This window comes from Acanthochromis polyacanthus, chromosome 18 (assembly GCF_021347895.1).
Source record: "Acanthochromis polyacanthus isolate Apoly-LR-REF ecotype Palm Island chromosome 18, KAUST_Apoly_ChrSc, whole genome shotgun sequence".
In the NCBI taxonomy this organism is placed as follows: Eukaryota; Metazoa; Chordata; class Actinopteri; family Pomacentridae; genus Acanthochromis; species Acanthochromis polyacanthus.
The window spans coordinates 8,378,994-8,392,896 of record NC_067130.1 but is presented as its reverse complement, the minus strand read 5'-3'; the positions used below and the strand labels follow the sequence as shown (position 1 = coordinate 8,392,896).

The 13,903-nt window shown below is 39.5% G+C and overlaps 1 protein-coding gene and 1 long non-coding RNA gene across 4 annotated transcripts in view; one reads left to right on the top strand and one right to left on the bottom strand.

Annotated features, from left to right (window-relative positions):
* rc3h2 (ring finger and CCCH-type domains 2) overlaps nucleotides 1–5,857 on the bottom strand; it is a 39,360-nt gene extending 33,503 nt beyond the window's left edge. For all 3 annotated transcript variants that reach the window (XM_022220475.2, XM_022220477.2, XM_022220478.2), the window contains exon 1: nucleotides 5,403–5,857. The gene's annotated coding sequence lies outside the window, so the exon portion shown is untranslated. The remainder of the gene's footprint in view (nucleotides 1–5,402) is intronic.
* Nucleotides 5,858–5,958: 101 nt separating this feature from the next.
* LOC127530813 (uncharacterized) lies at nucleotides 5,959–13,884 on the top strand. Its single transcript, XR_007937480.1, has 2 exons — nucleotides 5,959–8,356; nucleotides 11,942–13,884. It is a non-coding gene; the product is annotated as an uncharacterized LOC127530813 (long non-coding RNA).
* Nucleotides 13,885–13,903: the final 19 nt, after the last annotated feature.

The following is a 13,903-nucleotide window of genomic DNA, read 5'->3' as shown; positions in this document are numbered from 1 at the left end:
TCTTTACAGCCAACAGTTGGCGAGCTATCATCTGGCTCAGGACAGCAGTGAGTCCTCACTTGGCCTCCTCTGTGTGGGGGAGGGCATCTGGAGTTTCCTTTGGCATGTCTCAAAGACAGAAAGATAGAGACTGACCAAGGTTTTTTTTTCTTTTATGAGGTTTGTCAGAAGTTGGAGGTAAGAGTATTTCTACATAAGGGTGACTCACTTTTCTAGGGTTGGTATTAAATTTGGACTTAAAACGAAACTTGTGATTGGGTTACAGTTGCGTTCTCACACTGACAGATCTCCTCAGCGTGTTTGAGCTGGAGGAGGAAAAAGGTCAGGTCAAAATCAGATCAAATGGTGCAGCTGAGAAACAAAACGGAAAGCAGTGTTCTGCATCAAGCACTCTGCCAGGGGAGAAGATATTTCTGAGGAGCATCTTTTGTGCACAACTCAAGATTTTGCGGCCTTTTGCAGCATGTAGCTTGTTAGCTTTGTGTTCTTGTTGTAGCGGTTTCCCATAGAAACAGGGATTCTGAAAACAGCAGCACGGATGAAACAGGGAAGGAAGCAGATTTTAACCGTCCTGTTGTCTTCATTTACAGGCACCACAAAATGTTGTTTCCTTGTCTGAAAAAAATCCAAAAATTTTGCAAAAATATTCTCTAAATTTTTGAAAATTTGCAAAACCTTCAGGAAGAAAATTTCAATAATTGCTGAAAAGTTTCCCTTAAAGGTTATATATATTTTTTAAATCCTCCAAATTTGGCCAGAAAATTCTTGTAAATGTTTTCAAAAAAATGAGTAAAAATCTTCCAAAAAAATCCTAAAAATATCTAACGTCATTACATATAAATCAGGAAAATTTCTAATATTTTCTTTAAGAACATTCACTAAAAAATCAACCAAAATCCAGCGAATTTCGCTGGATTTTGGTTGATTTTTTAGTGAATGTTCTTAAGAAACATTTTTGACATTTCTTTTTTTCACCAAAAAATGTTCAAAGGTTTCTCGAAAATGTTGAAAATGTGGACATCAGGAGTTTCACTGTGAAAATATAGATTTTTTTCCCACATTTTCAAGCAGGGTCAATTCTGACCCACAGGACAACATGAGGGTTAAGCAGATCGAAGTGCACCCGCTACACATGGAGGGTTATTGTGGGAGTAAGAGATAAAGTTAGGGTTTGTTATGGGCTCCTCACTCCTTGTCTTTCTGTCCTTGCAACCAGTAGTTTCTGATTGTGATGCATCAGGGCATTCTGACTTCCACTTTCCAGCTTCAGTATCTCTGTTGACCCAGTGGAGTGAGGCGGCACAGTTACCTCGACTGAACCTCTTTATCTGTAGCGAGACACGTCAGGGACAGCAGTACTACAGTGTGAATAAAGAAGACGACATATGGCTCGAGCGTTTGTATTTTAAAGCTGCAGTATGCAAAGATCTGAAAAAAGGCGGGAAAAAATGCCAGCTCTTCCCTCCTTCCAACGTGCAAACATTGCTAAGTTAAAAGTCAACATTGTGGCTACCCAGGATTCAAACCTTAATGCTCCTCAGTGGCAGTGCCCCGGGCCTGACCCAACACATCCTGTTTTCAATGCTGATCTCACTTGATCAGCAAAAAACCCTGTGACTGACAAAAATCTCTCGTCATGCACTAGATTTTTTTTTTAACCCTAAATAGGTGCAAAAGTTCAGTTTCCTCTCAGTTCACTTGAATTATAAAATGCTAAAAGGTTATAATAGAATGTTTCCCCAGTGATGTCAAAAATACACCAGATTTGAGCCAATTTTAAGCTTAGTTTAGACAAAACTGGAAGACACTCACTGACTGTACTACACTGTATTTGACAAACTGTCACCATAAATTTGCTCCGACACCTCTAAGTTTGGGGCCTACTTGTGGTCTCGCAGTCCAAAATGCACACAAACATAAATCTGCAATAACACTGAGCCAATTCTGACACTAAGAACTCCGTCGCATGTCATCCCTTTTTTTCTCACTTTCTGTTTTTGAGTGTTTTCAATCTTGACCTGTTAAGAACCAGTATATATACACACTACCAGTCAAACGTTTGGACAAACTTTTAAAAAAAAAGCTATCTGCTTGAAAAATCCAGCAGATAAAGTTAACCTAGCGAGCATCAGTCCGTCGACAGCGAACAGAGAACAACATCTAAACACATTATTGAAGGGTTCTGATAAACTCATGGTTTCCGTCGCTGACAGATATTAAAGTTAAAGTTGCATTCAAGACGTCTACCCCAGTGCTGGTGACAAATATACAACTAGTAGACAATCTTCATTATTTAGTCAACAGAACTATCTAGTTCCACCCCAGCGAGAAGAAGTTCCACTTTTTGGAGGACCTTCCTGGAACATGAAAAAACCCCTGGACAAACTTTTGACTGGAAGTGTATGTACCTTCATGAACAAAAGTTTACACTTGTTAAAACCTGTATATCATGGCAGTTTTGAATTTCTAAAGTGTTTGTTAGTGCATCACAATGAGCTGAGAGGCTGCCATGCAAGAAAGAAGCATTTCCTCTCAAAGGCTGCACCTTAAGGCTCAACTGGAGTTTGGACAAAAAAAGTCCTGAAGGAAAGTTCTGCTGTCAGATGGGGAAAAAACTGAGCTATTCAGACACGAAAACAGGAAATATGGTTGGAACAGAGAAAGTGAGGCCTTTAACCCCAAGAACACTAAAACGACTGTCAAGCATGGTGGTGGCAGTATTATGGTCTAGGGCCATTTTGCTGCCAGTGGAACACAAAGTTGTTTATAATCCTCATAAAGGCCGCAGGAGGCTGGAGCCTATCCCAGTTGACTTAGGGTGAAGACCGGGACACCCTTTTACATATACAGCCAAACAATCACACTCGCATTCACATCTACAGACAATTTAGAGTTACCAATTAACCTCAGAATGATTTTTGGACTGTGGGAGAAACATGGAGATAACCCAGGCATGCACAAGGAGAACATGCAAACTCCATGCAGAAAGATTCTGGGACACAAACCGGGGATCTTCTAGATACAAGGCAAAAGTGCTAACCACGAACCCAATGCGCAGCCAGATTCCCAATCAAATAAATATGTTTCTAGTTGTAGTCACTCTGTGGTATTTTGATATATTTGGGCCTCAGCACCACCTGATTGGTTGCACATTATGAATAATAACCAACAACAGAAACATGGAAGGATAGCTTCTGGAAAGTTCTAGCTTCATCAAACTTATGCAAAAGATAAATGAACAAGAGAAAGTCAAAGACGTTTTGTGTAATTCTGATTTTTTTTGGCCACATTTGACAGGGTCAGTAGAGAAGCAGACAGGAAAGTAGGGGAGAAGACCTGCAGTAAAAGGCTGTGAGCTGGAATCGAACCCAGGCCGCTTTATGGGTCGCCGGTTCAACCAGTTGAGGCACCTGGGCGCCCGTGTCAGTCTAAATTTTGATGCCAAGATTTTAATTTTCACTGTAAACGTGCAATATATCTGTTCCAAACAATAGTTACTGTTGATTACTAAGGTATCGATAATATAATCAGCACCAGCCTTGAAAAAGCATATTGGTCAATGCCTCATTTTGACTCTTTCATTCTTCATTACTAGAAGCAATGATGGGCTTCAGTGTGGCCGACCAAGCCCCGCGTCAACACGTCACCCCCAAAAACTTTCCTGTGACACACACAACTACAAAGACACACACAAGACAAGACAACAAAAGGACTGGTGGATCTGCACACGACACACATGCACCGTCACGGAGCACAAGCTGAACCTGAAGCACAGGAATGCCAAGTAATCTGAGGACTAGCAGCCCTTCTCGCTGTCAGTGTGACCCCCGAATTAGAACATCCCCTGTAGTGTGTGGGTGCAACAATATGCATGAGATGTCAGCGGATCAGGTTTGAGAACCACAAACAGCATGTGCATGCTGTCTTAATGAGCCTGTTTTTGCATTTTATTAAAAGTTGACATACTTCTCATGACTTTCACCACTTTTAAAAATGAGCTATAAACTATTCCTCACGTGTGTCTTGCATGTCCTCATCTACAGCCAGAATTTGATGTAAAACTCATCTGTAGAAGCATCAGCTAAGCCTCCTGGGAACAGAGTAGTGGGTAAAAGCACAACGAGACTGAAACTCCACACCCACCCACCCACCGCCGACAACAATAAAAAACACTGATTAAAATGTAGAAATTGCAAAATTTACAGTAAAGCACACTGAGAGCGGAGGTTGATTCCGAGTGGAAAGCTTCACCCCTGGTCCTAAAGCATGATTCAGATTATAATTATGTGAGCAACAACGTCCTGATTCAGTCGAATAGGAAGCGACACCTCTCTGCTGTGAAGTGGAAACAATGCCTGTGAACAAGCAGTTAAAGGATGAGGAGAAAGTTAAACGTTAACGTGGGGAGATGATGACGCTTGTTGGGCACTTAAAAAACGGTTCACAGCAACACAAGAAAAAAAAAACACTAATGCACTTGGTGTCTGCGATGACAAATCACACAACATGCTGCCATGAACGCACAAATCATTCAGCATTTTGTTGTAAAACTGCAGCACCGAGCGAGAACGGTGCCAAAGTAGTTTCCCTGCGAGGTTTACTACGGTTGTTCCACCACTTGTTTTCGAGCGTACAGTGGGGCTATGTGGGTTTGTGTGATTATTTATTCATTATGCCTGTCATCACAGCGTGTGGGGGTAGCGTCTGGATGGGAATCGTACAGCTCACAGGCTGCTGGTTTAACACAGCACACAAACCAAAGGCCTGCGTTATTAGAGTCTGCAGTAACAGGAGCAACACAGTTATGCAATCTTAGTGAAGCATCAGTTTGTTGCCCCCCTCGGATAATAACGTTAGAAGATCAGGTTGCTTGCAGTTGCAGATCAGCAGGTTACACAGTAAGCATCCAACATGGTAGCCTGCTGCATGCTTAAACTTTATGATGACAGTGCTGGATTTCAGACTTAAGGTTACAGTAAATAACATGCACAACTTGGACGCTGCTCTGCTCTGCTCTGGCTCAGGAGTCACTTTGACAGCTTGTTTCTCCATACATTTCCCATCTCCATACTTGGCTGCAAACACTACAGTCTCCACCAGCACAGCAGCACATCTACACTTTCATTTTGTGTTACTGAGAGCTTCAACTCTCCTCCAAAAACATTGGTTTACAGGAACAAGCACAACCTCCTTATTATATTCCATCAACACCAGTTGCAGAAATTGATGATGAGCACAAACGGTTCCGGGTTTGATGCTATGATTTATGATATATGTTCCTGCTGTGTGATTTTTGAGCATTAATAAACAGGTGGAATACAAAAGGCACAGCTCATAATAAACAACAAAATGTGAATGTGAGCAGCAGGAGAAAGTAGCGCACCTCTGGATAAGTCACTTACCTCACGCACAGCAGCACGGCACCAGAATAAACATATTCACAGACATCCTCATGAACGCATCAAAACAGCAGGAGGAAAAAAATCATCAGTTGCAAAACAACCGCAGCGGATGGAGGATCTGTGCCGCATCTGAGAGCGTTAGCGGCAGGTGCATCGGTCCACTTCTGAGCCTCTGCGCCGCTTTTCCGACAGCAGCCGACGGACTCTCCCCCTCTGTCAGGTACACTGAGCCACACACCCTCCGCTAGGCAAACCGAGGCAGAGAGGACGACATTGTGGTATCGCTCCGCCGGTGATGGTGGCCGAAGTGCGCCTCCACGGAGCCGCACGGGAGGAGATCTGCTGCTTTACGCATCCCTCATGCTCCGAATGACAAAAGCGTGCAAAGGTTGGAGAGGAACGCCGGTGCGTAGCGATCCACGGAGCGACAGAAGGGGCACTACTTTAATGTTGGGAGCAAGGATAAATAGATGTAAAGGGGCAAGCCGGAACAAGCCGCTTTTCGAGGCGTGGGCTGTCTGCTTTTTAAAGGAACAGACCGAGAGGAGAGGCAGCGGAGGATGCGCTTCGGCAAGTGCGTCTGACGGAAGGGAAGTTGACACGAACACACGCAGTTCCCGCTCGTTTGTTTTGCAGAGAAGTGCAGCAGCGGAACAAGAAGCGCGACTGAGCTCAGAATTCCTTTATTACTGTGCTTAGTGTTGACATTTACATAACCAAATCACATGCATTCCTGTCACCCAAAAACAATCAGGCGTTTTGGTTACTTCATACACTGATAGCAGGTCTTCTGGAAATGTTGACACAATCTGCTGGGTCAAAAGTGTACATACAGCTAATAGAATAGAAAAGAATACTATCATTAACAATAATAATTCTTTATTTTACCAGGTAAGATCAGATGAGAATAATTTCTCATTTAAAATGATGACCTGGCAAGAGGCCCCAGCAGGAAGAAAGATAACAAATAAACAATACATAAACAAAAAAGGACACACAAGTGTTTAAACAGAGATGAAAACACCCTAAATTAGTGCAAGTAGAACAGTCAGCATGTGCAGCAGTCAGCTAGGCTCTGCTGCAGCTTCTGCTTAAACATGTAAAGTGATGGAAGAGAAGATAGTTTAAGAGATCTTTGGAGGGAATGCCAATCAATTGTTGCAGCAAAGGGAAATTCCAGCTAAAGACACTGTGGACCTTGGGGATAGAGAATGTTCTGAGATCACTGGACCTCGGGTGGTAGTTGTTATGGGAAGGGTGAAGGAGGTTGGAGAGGTATTGAAGTATCTTCCCTGAAAGGATCTTGCAGATGAGTAAAAGCCAGTGTTGTAGTAGCCTGGTGTAAAGGGATCACCAGCTCATCAGTTTGTAGAATAAAAAAAGAAAACAATTAAAGCGCCAACAACTCTGGAAAACGTTTAGCACCAAGAAAAAAACAAAAATGAAAAACAGAGGCAATGTACTTTGGACATCTTCACCTCATTCCGGCACTTTTGGTAGTCATCCACAAGCTTCTGCTGGTTGTACTTTTGACCGCTTCTCATGACAGAATTGGTGTGTTTCTACTAAATTTCTTGTCTTTCTGATGCAGACTTGTTTCTTAGTCACAGCCCACAGGTTCTAGATGGGGTTTCAGGCTGTATACAGTCCCAGTTCCAGCCTGATTTAGTCATTTCTTTACCACTTTTGATGTATTTTTGGGGTCATAGTCTGGTTTTATACAATATGGAGCTGATCCACTTCTTTATTATTATACTATTATACTATATTTACTTAGCTTATCGCACCAGTTTCCCTGGCAACAAGACAGCCCCAGAGCATAATAATACCACCACCATGCTTGACTGTAGGTTTGATCATCTTGGGGTCAAAGGCCTCACATCCTCTCTTTCAAGTTTATTTCTAGTCATTGTTGCCAACTAGCTCAAGTTTTCTTTCATGTGACCATAGCACTTTTGTCCAGAAGGCCTTGTCTTTGTCCTTTGTTCTTTGTTCTTCAGTTGAGCCTTAATGTGTTATTTCTAGGAAGGACTTCCTTCTTGCCTGGCAGCCTCACTTGATTCTGGACACTGAAATCTATGTTAAAGCAGATTGTAACTCATTGCAAACCCACTTTTTTGGTGACTCTTGGTTGATTCTTGACCATCCTGACCAGCTGTCTCTCAGCAGCAGGTGATAATTTGCACTTTCTTCCTCATCATGTCAGTGTACCATGTGCGGTTTTCCTACAAATAATTGTTTGAACATACAGTTTTGGGATCTGTAGCCGCTTTGAAATGGCATCAAATTGCTGTATGTATGTTTTTGACCAAGCAGGCTTTATCATATTTTGTCATCTAGCGGCTGTTTTTGTGCTGTTAAATACTTCATTGATGGCCAAACTATTAGGCTATCACAAATCCTGTTAGTAACTGAAGCCAGTCTTATTTGGATATATTCAAATGTTATTTTCTACAATATGATCCAGGTGTTTTATATCAATTGCTGTTTATTAAATAGCTCTCACTTGACAGAGTAGCTGGATTAAGAGGATGACTAACTTATCCAGGTTGTAATCCCATTACTTAGATCTAGCCTTACCTTGTGCTTTGTAATGGACTTAGTCTTGCATCTCACCAGTGTTTTACATGCTCATTAACCACAGAGGTCTCACTGCAGGTATGTTTATTAATAATATTTGTTATATTTATTAGCTATATGGTCTGTTTTATGGCTTTAATACATATTCAAGAGTAAATCTTTGGTCTAACTATGTGAAAATACGCTACACTGACTCTGTCCAACTATGATGTTTCAGAGTTTTGAGAACCTTGTGGTCGTACAAGAAAGAAATAATCGGTCACTAACTGGTTGTCGTTCTGTCCTTCCAGGTGATCTCTGCCCTGAACCAGATGTTGTTTTAGCTGTGACAACTCAGACTTCATTTCTTCAGTGAAATGCTGCTCAGTAGAGAAGTAAGTCTACTCATTATGAGGACACATTATGATTCACATTTACCACCTAATTCATGGGGAGATAAATCTGTGCTCTAATGATTAAAGAATCGTTTGACAAATAGAAACTATAGAATTTTGTGGCCTATTTTTGTTTTTAATCTACACTGTGAAAAAAAGAAATCTGTAATTTGCAGAAAGCGTTTTTGAAATACAAAACAATATCAACAAAATTATAAAAATAGACCAGAAATTACATGTCTAATGCAAAATAACATCAAAAACTTGTTATTGTTAATGGCAAAAGAATTTCCGACCAAAAGAAAAAATATTTTTAAAAATGAAATTGAAGCAAGAGGGCCGAATATTCGGATCCATTCGTCTGGTCTCCCGGACGCAAATTTTGCATACTGCCTTCGTTGCCAAACAGCAGAGGCGTCTTGTCTTGTTTATGCAACATAGTGAAGCGTGACGTCAGAGTTGTAATTGTAGTAATTGTGGGCTGACTGATTTACTGATCATCGGTATTTTATTTTTGACCGATTTACGGTAATAAATCAGTTTATAAATGGCACTACTTTGGCTCTGAACCTTTATCTAGCTGTGGTCGCTCTGTCTTCTGGAGTGATTTCATTGGTTATATGTCACAAATAAAACTCCTTTAACTTAACATCTGTAAACAAAACAAAAACATATCAACAAAGTTTTCTGTTAGAATTTGTGTTATTCTAAGTTTAACTCCAAGATTTTAAATACTTTAATTTACTGCAAATGAATATCTCCTCCAAATGTCTCACCAATAATCATGATCAGCCTTAAAAACCCACAAAACACCCCTCTATACTTGATCACACTTAGTACAGTCCGATTCCCCCTTCTATAAATCTGCTTGGAATCTTCCACTTCCTGTTTGTCAAAGTGGCCTTCTACCTGGACAGGTTTTGTTGGAGCTCATGCAACAAATATTTTGGGTAACTGCACTTTAACATGGATGGATGACACTGAACTAGAGTCTGTTTTAATGAGACTGAGTTCAGATGTGTAGCTCTGTCATTAAATAGGAAATTATTTCTCAGAATTCACAGAGAAAAGTCTTAAATGTTTGCTAGGTTAGCGTCCCACATGTTCTTTGGCTCAGCTAAAGCTAACTTTCTCCAACTTCTGGATCTCTGGAGTTACTTGTTGTTAAAATATTGATCTATAGGTGCTGAAGCTCAGAAAGTCTGAGATGTTTGTTCAAAATAAGCTCATTCTCAAGTCTTATCTGAACTGTCCTCTTTTGTTTGAACTTTCCTAAACTTAGGAGTTAATGACAGAGCAGCACATCCAGACTCAGTCTCATTTATGTAGAGATTAAACTTCAGTGTCATTCATTGATGTTAAAGTGCAGTTTTTCACGTTTGTTGCACATGCTCCCGACCAAACCAGTCCAGGTGGAAGACGACGTGAAGAGAAGCTCCAGAGGATGAATATCACACATTTACATTGGAAATAAATGTTCTTTTAGTAGACATTGTCATGCAAAAGTTGGATTTCCCTTTAATGATGTTCAAATCTTTGAGTGTTTTGTTGATGTTGGTTTCTAAATGTTTTCTGACACTCGGCCCCAAAGATTAAAACTTTTTTATGGCTCACAAGCTGCAACAATTCACACATTATCAACTGTCCTTCTGACTAAACTAAGATAAAAAGTGAAAAACTGCCTGATTCCTACATCATAGAATAGAGTAGAAAGCCTTTATTGCCATTGTACATGGGTATACAACGAATGAGGTCAAATAGAAGGAACAGTTTTAAATCCTGCAGTCCCACGACGACAAGAATAAAGTTTGTCAACAAAAACTAAATCTTCTGGTGGATTCCATTTAAGTCCTAATAAATGATAATAAAGTGTGATACTAAAGGTTTGTGGTGCTAAAAATCTCAAAGTAAAGATATCAAGTTGAACATCTGGATGGAGGTTGATAAAAGTTGACCTCCCTTCATTTCTCTGGAGCCGACTCCATGGATTTTAGGGATGCTGGTTAAAGACCTGCTCTTCTAGTCATCTTCCTTCTTGTCGCTGTAAAAAGTCACTCCATCCTCGCCGACTTCAACACCTCTTCATGACAACTTGTTCTACCTCCGACCTGGTGGAAACTCCAGAAACTCGGGAAAACCCGTCGAGACACGAAGAACTCATGGAGACTCGAAAAACTCGTGGGGCAGGGGACGGTGTGGTGGGCGGTGGGGGAGTAGAGGGGGGAAGCTGCCACCCACCTCCCCTCCTACTCTCTGCCCTGAATCCATCCTGACTCCACCCTGACTCCGCCTTCGCTCCACCTATGTGGTCACTTTATTAGTAACAGTGCTAACCACTACTCCACTGTGCAGCCAACCAAGAACATAGAAAGAGGAAATGTTTGAAGAAACAACTTGATATTTTCATTTCAGACTAGAAAACACTTGAAGACCTTTATCTGTTTTTGCTCTTTTTGATCGTTTTTTTATCTCTTCTGTTTAATTTGATCTTCTAAAGTCTAACTGGTGTCTTTTCAAATGTTTTGTCTTTAGTTTGATTCTTCTTAAATGTTTAGTTTTGCTCTTTTCTCACCTTTTATTCTTTTCTAATGTCTGATTTGATTTTGAAATGCTTTGTCTTTTTAATGTTTAATTGTTTTTTTCAAATGTTTTATCAACTTATTTGAAAAAAATTCCTTTTCTTTCCTAATGTTTAATGTTTAGATTAAATCTTTGTTAAGGTTTTTCTTTCTAAATGTTTTATCACCTTTTAATGTTTAATTTTCTTTTTAAATGCTTCATTGTATTTTGTTTAATTCCTATTTAAAGTTTTATTGTCTTTAAGATTTAATTTTCTAATTAAACATTTCATTTTTAATTAAATGTATTCTTTTTAAAGGTTTAATATTCTAATTAAATGTTTTGCATTTTTTAAAAATGTTTATATTATTTGTGTTTAACTGTATTTTTTAAATGTTTAATTATCTAAAGCCTTTCACCTTTAATGTTTAATATTTGTTTAAAAATGTTTAATTTCATAATTACATTTTCTATCTTCTGTTTATCTAATGAAATATTTTGTCTGTTTAATATAATTTAATTTAAATTGTATTTAATGTTTAATTTTCTTTTTAAAAGTTTTATCGTGTTAAATTATTTTTTCCTCTGATTTTGTTGCTTTTTTAATGTAGTTTATTTCTTTAATCTTTTTTGTTTCTTCCAAGATTTTAACCCCAACCTTAAAAATGAAACAAACCCTTTAATCACAATAAAAATACTTCTGTTGTCACATTCATGAGTTAGTCAGTTATTCAGTTTATCAATTCAACTTTATTTGTTTAGCACCTTTCACACAGATGACAAAACTAAACAAGCAAAGAGAAAAAAATTTGATTAAAAACGCAAAAACATTAAAAAAAAGATTTAACATAAAATATGTTGTGTCCAGGGGATGGAGGGAGTTTACTGAAGTCTTCTTGGGCTCACACAGTAAATCATTTAAAATAAAAACTTGATATTCAGTCTAAGGAAACTGCAGAGCGACAGAAGAACCAACAATATCTCCTGCTTTCTTCTTTAATGAGTCGACTCTTTTTGTGCTTTCAGACCAAAGAACTACAGACTCTTCACAACCTGCTCAAACTCTTGGTACAGGACCTCTCCACACGGGTCAAGAAGGTTTCCTTCTCATTTCTACTCTGAAGCTCACCTTCTCCTGCTCAAACTGCTGACAAATGTTTCTGCTGCTCTAAAGTCTGGTCTCCAGAACTTCCTAAAAACTCTCAAAGTCTCTTCTGCTGCAGGTTGCTTTGTAGAACTGTTCCAGAAAACCTCACTTAAACCACATGGAGGGGCCTCAAGATAGTTGTCCAAATGAAACCGTACAAAAACCAAACTAGCACAACCCAAACACTAAAGTCTCCTGTAGCCTACCAGAGAAGCTCATTAAACAGAGAATCAGGACAGGAACTCTTACCTTCTGGACAACCAACATTGGTTCACAAACAAGAATATGGGCCTAAAACATTTACACTGTAAAGTATCTCTGAATAAATCTAAATCTGTCCAAAAAGTGGAAAAACAATTTCTCAGTTTTTGTTAGCCGTTTGTGAAATTAAATGTTCACTCACATCCTGTGCATCTCCTGGGGGCTAAGCGCCCCTGTCCTTAAAACCTAGTGACGCCCCTGGTTTGACTCCACTTGTCCCCTCAGAGGGAAGGATTACTGCAAATCAATATAAAGTTGTTCTGAGTGATCATCTTAATCCTACGATTAAATATTTTTGTCCTGATCCTTCCAGGCCAACAAGTCCACCAGGGGTCAGCGAAGAGTTTGATGAGAGTGAAAGCAATGAGAATCATTTTCCATGACTTTTGTAGTCACCAAATCCAAACTTGGATAAACTCCTGTTGAAAATATTGAGCTGATGTGTTAGGCCGTGCTCTGTACAACATCATTAAAACACCAAATTGCAGAATATCATTTGAAAGAATGGCGTTCCAATCCTCCAGTAAAGTTTGAGAGACTCAGTGCCCATGTACCTTGAAGTTGTTCTGGCCCAACACCTTATTTAAGACTCTACGCTGATTTTTCCTTTAAATTGTCACCTGACAGTATCTCAACAGCTATTGTATAGATTATCATGAATCTTCAAGGAAAAACATTTGTAATCTACAGAGGATGAATCCAGCTCTGCCTTTAGAGATCCCCCTTCTTTTCTTTTAGTACCTACAAAAGGTTTACATTTGTGGACTTTTTGTGAAATGTATCAGCAGCTATTGGATGCCGGAGTATCTATCTATCTATCTATCTATCTATCTATCTATCTATCTATCTATCTATCCATCTATCTATCTCTCTCTCTCTATCTATTGTCTGCCCATCCATCGTCCGTCCTCCATTTATCTGTCCGTCTATCTGTCCGTCCGTCGATCTAACGTCCGTCCGTCCATCCATCCATCCATCCACAGTTGTGATCATATACATGGACATAAACTGTACTTGATAAAAGGTTTAAACTATTATAAGACCAATGAAAATACTTTTTCTTCCCCATCTTTTTTAACCCTGCTTCTTTGTCTATCACTGCTCCTCCACCTTCCTTTGTGCCTCCATCGTCTGCATACCGTACTCTTCTCTGTATCTCATTCATAATGGAAGCGCTTCAAAAGCCGTGTTTTTACCGATTTATTTTTTGTATGTGTGTTTATGTCTCTGCGCATGCACATGTATGAATGTATGTATTCTGACCTACTTCAGGGAGCGGCAATGCTGGATGCCGCTGAAGGGAATTTTAAGAGGATCTCACATCAGCGGAGCAATCACACGATTAAACCGTGCTGCATTCAATGTTTTGCCTCGCTAAGTCTTTTGACAGTTGATTACACATAAAGAAAGGATTATGTTCACTAAAAAAAAGTTGGTTGACCACAAGATTGTTGTTCTACGTGCAAAATGTACTGGGGAAGAATGCATGTCTTTTTGTGTATTTTTATGCAAATGGAGCAGACGGATATTCAACCCATGCTTCATTATATCTTTGACTATATCTCTGTGTATTATTCCTT